This window comes from Amblyomma americanum, chromosome 2, assembly GCF_052857255.1.
Source record: "Amblyomma americanum isolate KBUSLIRL-KWMA chromosome 2, ASM5285725v1, whole genome shotgun sequence".
Taxonomy (NCBI): domain Eukaryota; kingdom Metazoa; phylum Arthropoda; class Arachnida; order Ixodida; family Ixodidae; genus Amblyomma; species Amblyomma americanum.
Window position 1 is genome coordinate 28,188,695 of NC_135498.1, and position 12,133 is coordinate 28,200,827.

Sequence of the window (12,133 nt, forward strand, 5' to 3'; positions counted from 1 at the left end):
GATGAGATCCGAAAGTGTCAGCCTTCTCTTTCCTTCGCAATGGTGTATGGCCTCAAAACACGGCACGTGGCCAACTAGACACGTGGCCAGTTTGGCACGTGGCCAGCATGACACGTGGCCAACACGAGACACGTAGCCAGTTCAGGAATCGACAGTGAAAGAAAAAATAGCTCACATGGGAATAAACGAAATAATTATCAACGCTGAGTTTCCTCCCCCACAGTACGCATTGCGTTCACTGAGCGCGTCTATGCGTCTTGCATAACGGTACGACCTTGCACGATGCTGCGCGAGTAGAGAAGCGACCACGCCATTTGCTACGCATGCGCATCCTCAGAGATTACAGAGAAGCTTCTCCTCGCATCAAGAAAAGCGTAAACAAGCGAGTGCTCGCTGCACTCAGTTATCTTTTGTTACAACCAAGTTTCGAAGCGCAACCAACGAAGCAACCTCGCAGAAGCTCGATTCTTGCCTTATAAAAGAACCATTCATTTGCGGCCGACGCTGCAACGTGTTGGGGGCGCCGTTGTATAGACTCCACGTCACAAAACAAGAGGGTAGAGTGCTCAAGCTTCGCTTTGCTCCTGAATAAAGCGCGCAGTCGCGGGCTGTCAAGTCAGCGAGGCTGTTGTGTGTATACACTGGAAGCATATATGCGCAGCCGTCTGACCCAGTGAACCGTAATTGCCGGCGCTTTCAGTCACGCTTAATAACAGGCTGCGTCGCGGTTGCTTTTCATTCTTGTTAGCTATAGCCGTTGATTCTCAACCTATTCTGAGAAGCCTTAACTTCCCTGCTTAATTGTACGTTTGCGAAATGATGCCGCCTTGACGAGACTTGGGCAGCCTATTTACTGAAAGCGCTAAAAGTAATAAGAAAAAAATCTGACTGGACGATTGCCATACTCGGTAGAAGGCATGGTCAGGGCAGGTATTTTTATTTCGCGATGTATTGAGTTCAAGGAATTGATAGAGACATGTACATGTACACGCACAGTTATAAACCACTATTTATTACAGCGTTAGAAGTATGAACCTCGTTCTCAGAAAAAGGCGGCGTGTGAGGCCTCCACCATCCAAAAGCGCCATTCACCACGCACACACCCTTTAGAAGGCATCCACTCGCAACACTCTAAACAGAAAAAATTTAGTTTGGTTTGGTTCATGAGGGTTTAACGTTCGAAAGCGACTCAGGCTATGTATGAGAGACGCCGTAGTGAAGGGCTCCGGGAATTTCGATTACCTGGGTTTCTTTAACGTGCACTGACGTCGCACAGTACCCGAGCCTCTAGAATTTCGCCTCCATCGAAATTCGACCGCCGCGGCCGGGATCGAACCCGCGTCTTTCGGGCCAGCAGCCGAACACCGTAACCACTCATCCACCGCGGCGGCCTAAACAGAAAATAGTAAAAAGGGGAAAAGCATTCCGTTCCTTCGTGGGCTTGCCACTCTGAACACGAATACCCTTACATGGGAGTAAAAAAAAGGGATAGCAGCTTGCGCCCTTTGTAGTGCAGAAAGAAGCCCACGATAAAGCAGCGGAACGAAAAAAGCGAGGGCAAAGCCAAACCCACAAACGCAGCAGGAAAACGATCAATGTAAAAGCGAAATATGTATACAACCACTACTGCTAACCCAGAGTTGTCGTCAGTATAAATAGCATTCCCCCAAAACGGCGGTGCGTGAAGCCTACGCCAGAGAAGCCTCCATCCTCCCAGAAGGCCTCCCTTCCAACCTGCCTTCATCCAACGGCGTGGACCGTGTGAACCTAAAGCCAAGTCCAGTGACAAATGCAGAGACAAATGCAATTGAAAAACAGCATTGACAGCATTGCGCCGGAGGCCACGCGGAAGACAGCCGATGCGATCAGACCAATGCCATGGCTTAGTTGCTTTCGCGCCGATAAACCCAAGTCACGTGCTTTAAGACATCCGGAGCAGCCCTTTGTCCACTTGTTCGGGCGCTCCAGGGCCAACGCGTCCTTCGTAATTCAGGCACACCAGGACATTGTTGTCTTTGGTCTTCGGGAAGCGACTGAACACGTGAGTTCTCATTTACGGCCTACGACGCCATGTACCGCAGAAAGCGCCTCATGAAGCCATAATGCTACAAAACAAACGCTTGTCCAACGTTGCAGCAGCTCTCACGAGCAAGAAAGACAACGGCCTCCTCGAGGTCGCTTCTATGGCCCACTGCCATGCTCTCAGTGTGTTAAGAAGAGGAGAAGGTGGCCGGAGGGGCAAGGGGGGATGAATCAGCCGTGCCTCAATTGGTCACAGCCCACCGTGTCGTCGTCGAAAGCAACGGTTCTTGCAGCTATTGGAACGTCTGGCACGGCGCCGTTGTTCCACGGAGCAGGAGTCCTCCCGGGTTGTTGGGGGAGGAGGCTGAGAGGGTCTTCCCATCGGGGCTCTTCACCGGCGCCGCCGATGGTCGTCGGCCAGCTGCTGGCGTGTCCTTCCCGGCTACGAGGCCCCAGATGCACGACGTGGCCGTTACTCGGGCGCCGTGCCGCGGCGATCGTCCAACGCGGGGTCACGCGCGGAACGACGCGCGCGACGCGTGATGTGCCGCGGCCAGTGGACGAACCGTAGCACGCTGCATGCCTCTCTTTCGCGAAGGGTGGGCCCCCTATCGAGGAGAAAGGACGGCTCATTCTTTCACGCTGTGCCGTATACGACGGCCCGCATTGACGACGAGGAGGTCGCCTTGGAGCGGCCTTGGTCCCAGCCTGTGCGTGTCCCAAAGTACGGCAGTGTATTGTACCTCGCCGTAGGCGTGTGCCCACTTTTCGGTGATCCCGCCGCTTTCGCTCTTTACGGCCTCCCTGCCGGCCAGCCGTGGGAAGAACAGCCTGCGTCCGTCAGCTGTATGGGGTCGTGGGCCCGTTAGTCAAGGGGAAAGTGTCCGTGATGCTGCCTTCGCTCTTCTTAGAAGCGTTCTTGAATGGTATTGACGACTACAGCGCGGTTGGAACACAGACAAGAAACATTGACGTAAACGCAGCCTCTGAATGATAACATCGTTTATTGCCTTGGACTGGATTATGTAGGCCCAGTCCAGTGACAGTCAGTTAGCGCCTGTTTTGTGTCAATCTTTCTTGGATGTGCTCCCCACCGCGCTCTAGTCGTCGATATCTGTAACCAACAAGCCAGCCACTACATATTAAGCAAGTTCTTAAATGGGCTTGTCAGATTAGCTCCTGTCTAAATGATTTCCCGATAACTTTCGTTCTGCCAACGGTAACAAAAACTAAAAAACTGAACAATATTATATTATTCTGCTGCTTCTTTGGCTTTGACAAAATGTTAAGTTCGTTCAAATACAGTCTCGCCAACAAATTACATAGAACAGCTCGGGTGGCGTACGAAACGCATATCTCGCTATTTTACAGTGATTACAAAGCGTTCCATTACGAAAATTTTTTTCCCTAATGCATTGTCTCGGCGTCTAACGTAGCCGTGTGTCTTCGAGGCGGACGACCTGTAAGCGCCAGACTAGTGGCGCCTCGGCAAGATGCGGACATGTGGGCCCCACGACAGCGGCATGACATGCGAGAAAAAGCTTCATGTGTTCCAGTCCTAAGAGGATGCGTGTTTTTGCATCTGTTCTCAAAATATCATCGTAAATACAGTAAAAAAATGTCGACTTCGGTCGGATACTGTATCAAAATGAGTTACAGAAACGGGCACACCGAAATACGGGACAAAACGAAGGCACAAACGGACAAAACAGAGAACAAGCGTCATTCAAAGCACGAACATGCAGACGCACTGGAATTTAAACTAGGGGAGAAAAAAATGAGGACTACACCACATCTACGAATTGTCGCAGAGCTATCCCAGGAAAAATGCAATCAAATAGTATTTATATCAACCTCGTCAAATTCAGCTATGTGTTTCAAAATTCGTAAGGTCCGCATAGCGCCTTCTGCGGTGAGGTGGCTAACTTATACCACATGGTATGAGCATGCTAGAACAATCCAGGTATTGCGAGAATCGATAACCCAACAACAGAGGACTGGGAGGCTGCGCCGTCCAGCTCACACCCGGAAGACCAGTTTTGGCTGGTGAACCGACCCGCCGCGGTGGCTCATTGGTTAGGGCGCCCGGCTACCGATCCGGAGTTCCCGGGTTCGAACCCGACCGCGGCGGCTGCGTTTTTATGGAGGAAAAACGCTAAGGCGCCCGTGTGCTGTGCGATGTCAGTGCACGTTAAAGATCCCCAGGTGGTCGAAATTATTCCGGAGCCCTCCACTACGGCACCTCTTTCTTCCTTTCTTCTTTCGCTCCCTCCTTTATCCCTTCCCTTACGGCGCGGTTCAGGTGTCCAACGATATATGAGACAGATACTGCGCCATTTTCTGACCCCGAAGACCAATTATTATTATTACTGGTGAACCGGGCAAGAGCGGTGGCAAAAGCCAACGGGCTCCTGGGACGAGTTTCCACCCAACTAAACTCGATTTATTCTGTGCATTAGACGCTTTTCTCACTCACCTACCTCGTTTTAGTGCAGCGACGCAAATGGCTCATCACTAACGCACGTGCTGCCTTCTTAGTGCATCAAGAAAGCCTCAAAGATTTCCCGCTCTCTGCTTCTTACCCAGATTACCCGGACATAACTATCCTTACGACGTCTACTATACTGTACTATACAAACCTATGCCCATTCCCCCTGTTTCACACTGCCTCGTCTCGCCGAAACCCTCGCGCTCATCTGCTCTCCTTGCCCTCCGGCCTTGACCCACGATGCTTAAAGCGAATGCCAGTGTGTATGTAAGCCACGGCTATGTATACGACTCATCCAGCCTGTAGCGCACGCCCGGCAGGCGCGCCATTTCCGTTAATCGCCTCATTACACGGCCTGCGCGTTGGCCGCGCAATATCGCGAGCCATATCTGAGCAGAGATTCGTGGTCGCACTGCAGGGCTGCGCGGCGGGCCCGACGGAACTTTATGGGCGCAATCCCAGGGGATGGTTTAGCTCGCCGCGGGAGATGCCAGTGGATTATTGCGCGCCCTTAAGCAAAAGTAAAAGACGTCCCCTCCCGTTCCCATTTTTCCCATTTCGGAGAGCATCTTTTTTTCTCTCTCTCTCTTTCTATGGACGTATGATGCTTGGGGTATTATTTTGAACGGGTACAGACACAAAGTTTCTGAGTGCCCCTTTTTCTTTTGTTTTGAAACAAGCCTACGGGCCTATAGTGATCATGAAAAGAAGCCCAAAACACTAGTTCGCGGCCTTAATAATTAATTAGAAACGATTCTACGTACCGGCGTTTCGGCCTCGGTCGGCACCAGCGCCCATGTTTTGCATCCTTGGACAAATATTTACACTATTGGAATACTGTAAAGTACTGTTAGGGAAATGCTGAAGGTAATGGTTCATTCTTCCGATGCGCAACAAAATCATTACTTGAAAGTTTTTCTATTGTTCGCATCGAGTAGTTAAGACTGCCATAGGAAACCAACGGGGGAACGTTTTTGGCGATAGCAAAAGCGTTAATAGCAAAAAAAAAAATGCAAGCCTGCCGACGGAAGATCTGCGGATATATTGATTGTTATAGTGCCATCTTACGAAAAAAATTGGCGGTGGTTTAGCTCTGGTTAAACCTGGAGTGACGCGACAGCTACCGCTGGCTGAGTGGAAATTGGTCACGTGACCAACCACGTGACCAGCCACGGCGCCGCGCCGCCGGCAGCTGCTCCGCCCCACGTGACCAAGCACCTGACAGCGTGGCGGCGCCGCCACGCTGAAGGGTCGAAATGCTAGCGTAATGTAGCTATCGCTACAAAAATTGCTTCTGCGCGGTGAGTCAAATCACTAAAAAGCAGGCAGTATATAGCACTGAAGGAGGTAATACGACAAGTAATACGCGGAGTGATATTCGAAAATGTGCGGGTTGCTAGTCGGGCTATGTTCAGCCGGAGCAGACAGTCGGACGCATCGCCCCTGCGGCAGCAGGCGAGGAGAAAACACAGGCCGCTTGTTTCGGTCTCGTTATTTCCGAGATGTGTCCTCTGAACCACAAATATGTAGCAGTTGAAACGAACTATTACTTACGCCGTGTCCAAAATGAGTTATAAAAAAGCGGTAAGGTTTTAACGTAGTTAAGCCGGCTACAGGTGCGAAAGCATGAGTTTAGCCCGGTTTGCTCATGGTTTTGCTTTGCTGGGTCGTCGGCACGACTGGCGACGATGTGCAATGCGCAGCGCGAAAGTGCGCATATTAATTCGATAGTAGTGTAAGTTGAAGACAACAATGTGCAATGCACAGGGCGAGAGTGTGTTGCAGTTTAGCACGAGGCGTGATTGGCTGCGTCGATGGCATAGTGCTCTCATGCAGTGGCCAGCAAAGCTGACCTGTTCGCACCACCGCGGGTTCTTATCCCAGTCGCGGCAATATTTATTTGATTAATTGTTTTCATGTTTAGCAAAGGTCATCCTCAAGGTCAAGCTTCACACAAACTCGGTTAGCTGGTTATATCTTGTGAAGTAGCACTTTCGAAATAAAATTACTTTGGGTGTCTTCACGGCTTACAGTATTTTCACTGGCCAATGCAGAGATGAAGTTGAGTCTGGCGAAATCAAATAGTCCGCGCGTACTGTTATTTCCATTTGCTTAATTTGCGGCTATGCTATCTGCGACTGAAACTATTTTTTTCACGGAAACCAAAAAAATTAAAGCAAAAACAAGCTTTTCCAGAATTCTCCTTGAGTTCGACCTGTTGCAAGCGTGAGAATGAAAAGGCGCCGACCTGCGTTACATCTTTCCCATCTTGTAGCTCGCTCAGCCGTGCATTTAGAGATGGGGATACAAATTGCGCTCGGGTGAGTGGCCGTGGATGACTTTTCACGGACGCGAGACACTCGACGGAACTAACGCGGCACTAGTTTGTCTTACAGCGAAATTAAGTTAACGTCTCAAGAAAAAGTTTTTTTACTTTTGTGACATTCAAATCGACGATGACATTTTCCGTAAAATTACAAAAATGCGTCCCTCGACGAGGCTAATAACTGTACTGGGAGCGGAATTTAACGCATACACATTGAGAGAAGCGAATACAGCCACACAAAAAAAAACAATAAAGTGGTCCATGCACGTGGCAAACAAACAAAAAAAAGCTATCCAGTGTTAGCCGCTTTCGTGACTACGTCACGGACAAACTGAAACGAACCTCTTTCCTACATCACATCGCTTCATCAAGGCCCAAATCAAGAAGTTGAATGCCCGCCTTTTACTAGTAAGGGCATTTACTCAATACCGCTGTGCTCTGTGTTAATATACTGTACTAAACTAGACACCAACGTATTCGAACATGGCAGTGCCGTGAAAGTCGTACAGCGAAACACTTGAACGAGGTCAAAGGAAGAATCGAACAGACACAGCACTGTTTGTCCGACGGTTTGTGCGATTATTACTTCGACCCTCTCCATGATAACGCTCCTCTCTCTTCCCCTGTTCATAATATTGTTTTTTTCTTTTCGGGATAAAAGTTTTGGAGCAAGAGCTGAGTAACACGTTTCTTGATAATGAGATATCTACTTATGACAGACTGTTAATTGTGTTCTCTGCCATTAATTCATACCAGCGTGTTTCGAATGTTCATTTTTTCATGACAAAAGTTTGATGGTCTCTTCATTGAAGGCACTGTGAATGAGAAAAAAAAATCGCCACGTACTCACGCATCGTGGAATGGGTTAGATCTGGGTTGCACTGGCAACCAGACACATTATTCGATGGTACACGAGCTGTGACCTACAGCAGTGTTGGAGCTCTTGTAGCAATGACACTTTCTCAGTTACGAAAAGCCGCTCAGGTCCTGAGCAAGGACGGCTCTAACCACTCCACTTTTGTTGAGGTTTTGTCCGATGAACTTTTTTTACCTTGAACGCTAAAAATTTGCTTCTCCGTAGTCCCCGTTCCTTGTGCTTCAACGCTTATTTGACAGCTGCGTGTTGTTATTAACTACGGATTATTCTATTAATCGAGTCAGCGATTGGTTGAATGATCGGTCGACTGGTCTGCTCATTAACCAATTTGTCAGATGGTCGATTTATCGACCGCTACGGGAGTGGACTGACCGGTAGTCCGACCGACTCATCAGCCGTCTTTCATTTGGTTAACTGATCGGTAGATTGAGTGACTAATCAAGCGGCTTCGATTGATTAATTGATTGATTGATCGGTGTATTGACTGACTAATCAATCGACTTCGATTCATTTGATTGATCGACAAATTGACTGACTAATCAATCGGCTTTGATTTGATTGATAGGCAGATTAACTAATCAATCAGCCTTGATTGATTGGTTGATTGATTGAATGATTGATTGGCAGATTGACTAATCAATCAGCATTGATTGATTGATTGATTGATTGACAGGCAGATTGACTGATCAATCAGCCTTGATTGAAGGATTGATAGATAGATTGATTGACTAATCAATCAGCATTGATTTATTAATTGATCAGTCCGTCGGTCGGTTGATTTATTTATTTATTTATTGATTGATTGATTGGAAATAACCAAAGAGGTAATCACAGAGCGCACAAACTGTTCTCTCTACAGCAGCCCGCTGGTAGAGCTCGAGCGCCGGTAGGACGTGCTCGCCACGCCCGCACATCGTCGCGAACTGTGTCGCAACCGCCTGACCGCTGCAAGTTGTCGTCGTCCATGTCGCACGCGTGCTCTGTCCGCGCCACCTGCGTCTGTCGCGCGGTGCCAGGAAGGCGAGTGGCTCAACGGCAGCTTGCGCTGCGATTCGGGTCACTCGTCACTCAAGGCACTCGCGTGCGTGCGTCTCCGTCTGCCGCGTGCTGTGCGCGGAACCATACCTCGCTCGCGGCGCGCGCTTACTCCGCGCCAACACACGACGCTATCGAAGACGGCAGAACTGCGCCTGTTGTTTTTCTCTCTGCAGTGCTGCGAAAAAAGGCACGAGGTCTGGCAACCTGGTCAAACGGTGCACAACAATAAGAGTAGGAATAGCTCTAGTAGTACGCATTCGTACGCCAACTCTAGATAACGACGCGGCCACGCAATTAGCGTTGTGAACAACGTCCATTTTCGTGCAGGAGAGACGCGTACCCTCCTTCGTACAACCGCACAATTTTATCAACACCGTCAATAAATAAGAAACACTGCGCGTTGGTGAACTCTTTCTCCCACGATTTCGATTGGCAGACTTTCGGCCCAGTTCTCGCAAAGTAGAACATTTATTGCAAAGTGCAGGGCTGCGTGCGCGGCTTGCGAACAAAAACCATTTCCACGGAGTGGCTGTTCTTAATATGACTTTGATCTTTCTATCTTACCTCTCTCGCCCTTTTCGTGCGTTAGGGGGGCGTCCGAAAATCCGGCTCTGCGTCCACACGCGGCGGTCAACGCTGTACGTGACTGCAATTCGATGTCCCGCGCAGACCTAGTTTCGAACCCGGAGAAGACCGGATGTTTCCGCTCCCGCACACACGTACGCCGGAACCCCAAGCTATGTCGAATGCCGAAACACGACGTCCATTGTTTCCGTGCAATACCGGGACGCGAGTGGAATGAGGATCCTAATGTTTGTTTCTTTGTCTCACTCGCAAAAACTGCACACCCAAAGGGTCGGCGCACTTCGCGAACCTTATTTCTTCGACCGTTTGACCGCAGAGTGGTGCTGAGAACGCTTCAGGAAGAGAAAAACCCGTATTAGAGACCTAACCGCATAGCGTACAGCACTACAACATAACGTTACCTCACACTCTAAACAGAAAGGAGAGAAGGGATAAAGGAGGCAGTGAAAGAAGTAGGCAAGAAAGAGGTGCCGTAGTGGAGGGCGCCGGAATAATTTCGACCTCCTGGGGATCTTTAACGTGCACTGACATCGCCCAGTGCACGTTAAAGATCCCCAGGTGGTCAAAATTATTCCGGAGCCCTCCACTACGGCACCTCTTTCTTCCTTTCTTCTTTCACTCCCTCCTTCATCCCTTCCCTTACCGCGCGGTTCAGGTGTCCAGCGATATACGAGACAGATACTGCGCCATTTCCTTTCCCCAAAAACCAATTATTATTATCATCAGCGTATCTCCAGAGCTGCAAATCGTTGACACACACACAACTAAGCACAGAAGCAGAGAACACCCGACCGCGGCGACTGCTTTTTTATGGAGACAAAACGCTAAGCCGCTCGTGTGCTGTGCGATGTCAGTGCACGTTAAAGATCCTCTGGTGGTCGAAATTATTCCGGAGCCCTCAACTACGGCACCTCTTTCTTCCTTTCTTCTTTTACTCCCTCCCTTATCCCTTCCCTTACGGCGCGGTTCAGGTGTCCAACGATATATGAGACAGATACTGCGCCATTTCCTTTCCCCAAAAACCAATTATTATTATCATCAGCGTATCTCCAGAGCTGCAAATCGTTGACACACACACAACTAAGCACAGAAGCAGAGAACACCCGACCGCGGCGACTGCTTTTTTATGGAGACAAAACGCTAAGGCGCTCGTGTGCTGTGCGATGCCAGTGCACGTTAAAGATCCTCTGGTGGTCGAAATTATTCCGGAGCCCTCAACTACGGCACCTCTTTCTTCCTTTCTTCTTTTACTCCCTCCCTTATCCCTTCCCTTACGGCGCGGTTCAGGTGTCCAACGATATACGAGACAGATACTGCGCCATTTCCTTTCCCCAAAAACCAATTATTATTATCATCAGCGTATCTCCAGAGCTGCAAATCGTTGACACACACACAACTAAGCACAGAAGCAGAGAACACCCGACCGCGGCGACTGCTTTTTTATGGAGACAAAACGCTAAGGCGCTCGTGTGCTGTGCGATGTCAGTGCACGTTAAAGATCCTCTGGTGGTCGAAATTATTCCGGAGCCCTCAACTACGGCACCTCTTTCTTCCTTTCTTCTTTTACTCCCTCCCTTATCCCTTCCCTTACGGCGCGGTTCAGGTGTCCAACGATATACGAGACAGATACTGCGCCATTTCCTTTCCCCAAAAACCAATTATTATTATCATCAGCGTATCTCCAGAGCTGCAAATCGTTGACACACACACAACTAAGCACAGAAGCAGAGAACACCCGACCGCGGCGACTGCTTTTTTATGGAGACAAAACGCTAAGGCGCTCGTGTGCTGTGCGATGTCAGTGCACGTTAAAGATCCTCTGGTGGTCGAAATTATTCCGGAGCCCTCCACTACGGCACCTCTTTCTTCCTTTCTTCTTTTACTCCCTCCTTCATCCCTTCCCTTACCGCGCGGTTCAGGTGTCCAGCGATATACGAGACAGATACTGCTGCCATTTCCTTTCCCAAAAACCCAATTATTGTTACAGTAATAAGCAGGTAAGCTGTCCTCTCGCGCACATCCTTCTAAAAGAAAAGGCGGGGCGCCAGGGGACACCTTACTTCGTTTTTTACACCCATATAGGCGTATTGGTGTTCACAGTGCGTGCGCGAATGGCCCAGATCGCTCATCTGTACATACGTTGCAGTAAGACACGCTAAATCACGCGGCATAGTACTAAAGCGCATACGAGCTATCTGCGCATACGCTGTTGGCGGCTGGCGGGTGCCGTGTGCGACAGCAATGTATACCGTAACACACCAGACGTTTAACATAGAGTAACCATCCACCATCACCGTTGACCGCAGCATCCAGCCGCTAATGCACGTGCGCCAATGGAGCCGACGGGCCAAGTGTCGCCACCTGGAGTCATCTGTGCACACACATTGCCGGCTGGCGACCGCGACAAGTGGTGATAATAACAATAATTGGTTTTTTTTGGGAAAGGAAATGGCGCAGTATCTGTCTCATATATCATTGGACACCTGAACCGCAAAGGAGGGAGTGAAAGAAGAAAGGAAGAGAGAGGTGCCGTAGTGGAGGGCTCCGGAATAATTTCGACCACCTGGGGATCTTTAACGTGCCCTGACATCGCACAGCACACGGGCGCCTTAGCATTTTTCCTCCATAAAAACGCAGCCGCCGCGGGTCGGGTTCGAACCCGGGTGATGGCAGACGGAGTTTTCGCCGACATCATAAAGGCCGACATCTTGGGGCCAGTAAGCGCAGCGAAAGCTTTGGCTTTTTGCTAATTCGCTTATTGTCAACCGGTTCCCGCGTACATTGTGGATACTAACAA

At 49.6% G+C, this 12,133-nt stretch overlaps 1 protein-coding gene across 5 annotated transcripts in view; it reads right to left on the bottom strand.

The window, feature by feature from the left end:
* Rbp (RIMS binding protein) overlaps positions 1–12,133 on the bottom strand; it is a 401,872-nt gene that overhangs the window by 352,934 nt on the left and 36,805 nt on the right. The gene's annotated exons all lie outside the window — the stretch shown is intronic.